The sequence below is a fragment of the Cucumis melo genome, unplaced genomic scaffold (genome assembly GCF_025177605.1).
Source record: "Cucumis melo cultivar AY unplaced genomic scaffold, USDA_Cmelo_AY_1.0 utg000111l, whole genome shotgun sequence".
Taxonomy (NCBI): domain Eukaryota; kingdom Viridiplantae; phylum Streptophyta; class Magnoliopsida; order Cucurbitales; family Cucurbitaceae; genus Cucumis; species Cucumis melo.
In genome coordinates this window covers 1,287-7,500 of record NW_026123768.1, presented here as the reverse complement: position 1 = coordinate 7,500, position 6,214 = coordinate 1,287, and the positions used below count along the sequence as shown (strand labels likewise).

The following is a 6,214-nucleotide window of genomic DNA, read 5'->3' as shown; positions in this document are numbered from 1 at the left end:
ATTAAATTGGAATTTGCAACAACTACAAATGAATTGGTAAATTCTATTTAGAATTATGGAGTTTTGTATAAAATATCTATATCAAAACAAAAGTGAGTCAATTTCTACCATTATTATGATATTCCAATCGGATTGGGTACTATAAATAGATTCGGGATTTGATCTGAAGAAACAATATAGAATTTTTTTTATTTAACAACATGGAACTTTTTCGTAGATTTCACTGTTAAAAAAAATTCGCATAGAAGAGAGATATTTTACCTATACCTATATTTTTTTTTAGTAGAATTCGTAGAATGCGATTGAAGTATGTATAAGGACTTGTATTTATTAATAAACATGTGCAGATATATATATATAGTTAGTTATATATATCGCCTCCTTTATTACAGTTCTATGGGGAACATCACATGTCGTACTCTATCAAAAATTTATATTTTCTATTTAATGATAATGAAAAAAAAATTCTAAAAACAGAATTCCGAACATTTCCTATAAACATCTTATATATATATAAGATATTAGATTTAGATAATAGTAATCGTTTATGTTCTGGGGTTTACATATACTCATAATCGCTATTAAAATTGTCATTAATAAGGATTTTTTTTATGGTTATGGAAACGAATCAATACGGATGGATTAGTAATGATTAGTTATCTATCAATTTTTATTTATTTAGGTAAGGTATCCATTTTTGGATTGTTTTCTTATATCATTAGGGAAACCGAATTTGCAATTTCAATCCAAGAATCATTTATGAATTCACAGTCAATAGTTAAAGTTAACGGTTCCCATTTGTCCTGATTTTTTGCTTTTGTGAATGAAAATCCACATTTTTTTTTCAATAGAAAAAGCAAAGTTTTGCGGTTTTTCGTTTTAGATATTGTGTGTTGTAAGATACTATCTATCTAAGAGATAGAGCCAATCCAATATTTTGTATCGTTTTGGCGGCATGGCCGAGCGGTAAGGCGGGGGACTGCAAATCCCTTTTTCCCCAGTTCAAATCCGGGTGTCGCCTCAGCAACAAACAAAAGAATCAAAATACCCTCTTCTGTTTTGCTGATATAACTTTATCATTTTTTTTAGAAGAAAAGCATCTTTAGATTTGCTTGATTCTAAGCATCGTTGGGGTTCTCTAAAATGTTATAAATCCTTGCGTATAGGTTTCGTTTCCAGAATTTAGTAGAGTAATGAAAAATAATCGTTAAATCTTGAGATGATAGCCCTTCGACTACTAATGTAGTGTCTACTCATTGGGTCTTGAATTAGGGAATATAATTTCATTTTTCCTTACGGAAAGGAGGAAGATACTTGATATACGGACTCATGAAAGTATCTGAGTACTCGAGCATTCAATCAATATTATATTGAATGAATAATTGGCTTTTTTTTTTATTTTAATCTTAAAAAAAGAACTTATTTCTTTTCGATAAGCTCTAACCACGCATGTAATAGGCCATCCCATCTTCCGATTGTCTCTATGAAACAATCGGGGGGACAGTAAAGATTAGATCAAATGAGAAAGGAATAATAGTAGGGTTATGTGATAGATACTATCTTGATTCTCTATTTTGAGACTTTTTACTTAATGTAATGAAATGCAGGACAACAAAAGAAAGACTAGGTCTTATTATTCCTACATGTTACTAACATTCTTTTGATACTTCCAAGAGTTTTTCTGCCTCTTTTATTTATTTGTACTGAATTTTTTCGATTATACTAGAAATCATATAATAACTTGGGATAATTCGATTTTTTGTATTGTTTCATCAATGGTGTTGTGCCCGAATCTCTTTTTGACTATGCGCTAGTGATTCCACTATTATTAGTGAATAATAATTATTAGTGAGCAATAATGGAATAATTCTTTTATATTCATAGAGATAGGGGACATAATTCACATGGATATGGTAAGTCTCGCTTGGGCTGCTTTAATGGTAGTCTTTACATTTTCTCTTTCCCTCGTAGTATGGGGAAGAAGTGGACTCTAGAAGTACTACTAATTGAAAAATAAAACTGTATTGTTTTTGGTTTATTTTATAGATCGTTCTGCAAAACTTTTTTTCTTTTATTTTGAAAAGTAAAAAAAAAAAGAGTTCGGATTATAAGTTTTTAAGTGGATCCATACTTTCAACACGAAAGAACATAGACATAGTGGTTGTCCAATGAGATACTACGCATAATAATATACTACCTCATAATAAGATAGTACCTCGGGGTAGCCACCCACATATTACGTGCTTACCACTTCTTTTATTTATTATTATTAGTATTTTAGTTATTTTCAAAATAGGATTTTTTCTTGTTTTAGGGAACTCATTTCATATCATGCTTCAAACGTTAAATAAAAATGGGGTTTGCTAATTCTTTTCGAAATCCGAAGATAAAAAGTTCCCATGGAACCGAACTCCTGGATCATCTGTCAACTGCTCAATCAATTACTTCTTTCGAATGCTAAAAAAAAATTAGTGGCCTTTCGATTATTTGATTTCAGATTCATTCTAATCAACATGAATTATGAAGCAAAGAAATAGAATTGGGCCACTATGTATATTAGATTAATATTACATATATGTAATTGATATGATATCTATATATAAATAGAAAGATATATATTGTATATTCATCTATATTCAAATTGATCGATATTCAACCTCTATTTTTATAGAGTACAATTTTATATTTATACACTTCAATAACAATAATAGATAGTATGGTAGAAGGATTCATATATTTCTTTCTACCATACTATCGGATCTTATCGAATACTTCTCTCGTAGAATACTGATAATTCTAGTCCGCCAATTTCATTTAAGACGCGAAATTTTAATGCTTTTCATTTTTCTTATCTTCAATCATTGATAAGAACTAAAACGTCAAGGTTAATTCAAATTAATCACTTTGACTGATTGTTTTTACGTATATTATAAGTAAAAAGGCGGTCGGAACTAGAATGAACAGTGCAGTAGCAATAAATGCGAGAATATTTACTTCCATAATATCATCGTTTCATTTTTTATTCGCAATAACTCGGGATTTAATCCCATAGAGATGATAAATGTTTCGCTTGTAAATTCAAGGGGATGCGTTGCATCTCGATGATATCGAATCGTATTAAAATATCATGAATAACAATATCGGAGCTATCAAATCGATTCATCGTCGAGAATTGAATAGTATAACATAGGAAGATCTTTTATCCATACCGAATTTAAACAAAATGGGATTCCTGATGCAATCAAGAATTTCGTTACTTTTTTTTATTTATAATTTTTTGCATTCTTTCTTTTCTATAATCTACTGCCCTCTTATTCAATGCAATCATCTGATGAAGTCTCATCAGACTACCTTTACCCTTACATTGTTTATAAACAAACTCAAGCAAAGAATAGCAGCGAAATTCAAAAAAGGAAAAGGAGGTAGGTTCGAACTAAACTCCTTCCTTTTTTTGTACTTATAAAATCTTCTTAAAAAAAAGAAATAAAAACGAAACTTAAACTTTCAAAAATTCTTAATTACCTCACTAAGAGAGATAGATGGGATCCTTGTTTGTATTAATATCCTCTTTCCTTGAATTAGTAGTGGGACGTATATATCAAAAGTTAAGTGTTAAATTTTAATAAGATAGATTATTTCAAATTCAAATTAGTAATTGAATTTACTAATTGAGGTTACAAAAAATCGGAGCCAGAACGGATATATTTTGCTTTCAGACGAAAAATTAGATCAAAGTTTACTATGTAAACTTTATTTTGTATCGTCCAAATTCCCTTTATGTATGTGCTTTCCGGAAACGTATAGTACTCTATTTCATTAGAAAAATCGGGCGTAATCAACTAGACCCAGTACGCCTTCGAATCCTGAATATGATGCTACCAATAATTGTGGTAATTCACATATGGCACATATGTCTTTCTCCCATCAATTAGTACTCGTTGAAGAAATCAAAATTCCCATATTTTTTTGTTGAAAAATGGGAAAAAAAATAAGAGAGATCCCGTTTGGAATAAAATTCAGTTATGTTATTTGTTCTCTCTTTCACAGGAAAGGAAGAGATTAATTGATGTATTTTTTTTTTATTGGATTTGGATCCATCGGGACTGACGGGACTCGAACCCGCAGCTTCCGCCTTGACAGGGCGGTGCTCTGACCAATTGAACTACAATCCCAGGGAAATAAAGTGTACAACATATGTTGTTGATTTAATTTCCTTCAAACCTTTCTATGTAGATTTTTGATTCGAATTGTCATATTCTACCAGACAGAGACGCGAGTAATAAAGTAATAGATTGATATGCGCGGAGACATGGACTTTAGTGTGAGAAGCATGGATTAATATTTATTTTTTCGTTATTGTAAAATTGATTGATTATCAATCTGTCAATGAATAAAAAAAGAGTTTTTTTTTTTATTCTTTCATATCAAGTCAAGTATTTCTGTAGAAGGACAAATAGGTTATATCATTTTATGGTGGATACGCGATATATTGGGCCGAGCTGGATTTGAACCAGCGTAGACATATTGCCAACGAATTTACAGTCCGTCCCCATTAACCGCTCGGGCATCGACCCGGGAAGAATCAATTCCAAGCTTGTTGATAATCCATGATCAACTTCCTTTCGTAGTACCCTACCCCCAGGGGAAGTCGAATCCCCGCTGCCTCCTTGAAAGAGAGATGTCCTGGACCACTAGACGATGGGGGCATACTTGCCCGACTGCCATCATACTATGATCATAGTATGAATAGTTTTTTGAAATTGTCAATATAAAATAAATATAATGGACTAATATGATGCAATTCGACGTATTTTTCTTTCTTTCATTATTCCATCGAAATTTTTTTATTTGTGATTTCTATTTATGAATCGTTCATTCTAATCACCATTCCCCATATAATTCTATATAGAAATTATTTTATTTTAAATTGCATTTTTTTTTATTTATTTCATTTAAATAATATACATAAATTTGCAAATTGGAATATATAGTTATATTACTTATATTATAGAATATCAAATGAAAATAGTGATTAGTAGTGATTAGAGGAAACCTCTAAAATAAACAAAAATAATAAATATTAGAAAAAAAAATATTCTTTTTTTATTTTATTCTTTTTTTATTTAAATAATACGAAGGCTAGTACCCTTCGGGAATTGGTCTGCCATATGCTATAAACAGGATTAAACTCCATTTCTCATACTTTCACTCATTGATTCACTCATTGTTAAGATTAGGTTAGGTATATTTCGATCTCACACTAAGCCAAGAAATTAAAAAACGATAAATTTTGAAATCTGGGGATAGGGATCAACAAGTTATTGAAAATTTTTTTCTCGCCAAATAGAATTGCTTTATCAATGATTCGGTGAATGTATCTATGTTCAATTCGTGTGTGTACATGTATGAATCAAATTCATTTCGTTAGGATGGGGCTCATCAATTTAATTAGGGATCGGTCGTATGATGAAACAATTCATTGCATTGATCAAATCCAATATCAAAAAACTATTTTACCTATACTCATTAGATAAATCCAATTTTTCGTTACTCAATGAGCGACTATGTAGATAAGATATATTTATGTACATATCTTATTATTTATAATTTATAATAATTATATACACTCAACTCATCGTGGCTAGTGTCTGACTCAGAAATTGAATCAAATAGGCCTTTTTAACTCAGTGGTAGAGTAACGCCATGGTAAGGCGTAAGTCATCGGTTCAAATCCGATAAGGGGCTTTGGCTTTTTTCATAAAACTCCAGCCGTAGTATTCATATTTGATTGAGGGGAGAATAGACGACATATTGTTTTTTTTTTTGTAATAAAAAAAGTACAAACCCTATCATTTTAATTTCATTTTTTTATAAAAAAGTTATCTTTAATTATACCAAGTTATTATTATAATGAATAATATAATAGTAATTATAGTTAGAAACTCAAAATTAGAAATTATATAGTGACACATTTTTTTATTATTTTGATTCTAGAATTTCTAATTCTAGAATTTATATATTTTCTTATTCTATAGAATATATAAATTCTATTATTTTATTCTAGATTCTATTCTAATCCTTAGAATAGATTCAAATAATCTATCATGATTCTAATGACTCATCATAAGTTGTTTCCTTGAATTCCAAAATATTCCTATTTTTCATTATTCCAATCAATTATAAAGATTCGAAATCAACAAAAAAAAAAATAAAA

General features: G+C 29.7%; 4 non-coding genes across 4 annotated transcripts; 2 read left to right on the top strand and 2 right to left on the bottom strand.

Moving 5' to 3' along the window:
• The first annotated feature begins 949 nt into the window (after positions 1 to 949).
• On the top strand, positions 950 to 1,021 carry TRNAC-GCA (transfer RNA cysteine (anticodon GCA)). The gene has a single exon. It is a non-coding gene; the product is annotated as a tRNA-Cys (tRNA).
• Positions 1,022 to 4,098: 3,077 nt separating this feature from the next.
• TRNAD-GUC (transfer RNA aspartic acid (anticodon GUC)) lies at positions 4,099 to 4,172 on the bottom strand. Its single transcript has one exon. It is a non-coding gene; the product is annotated as a tRNA-Asp (tRNA).
• Positions 4,173 to 4,490: 318 nt separating this feature from the next.
• Positions 4,491 to 4,574, bottom strand: TRNAY-GUA (transfer RNA tyrosine (anticodon GUA)). The gene has a single exon. It is a non-coding gene; the product is annotated as a tRNA-Tyr (tRNA).
• A 1,099-nt stretch (positions 4,575 to 5,673) lies between these two features.
• TRNAT-GGU (transfer RNA threonine (anticodon GGU)) lies at positions 5,674 to 5,745 on the top strand. The gene has a single exon. It is a non-coding gene; the product is annotated as a tRNA-Thr (tRNA).
• The last annotated feature ends 469 nt before the right edge of the window (positions 5,746 to 6,214 follow it).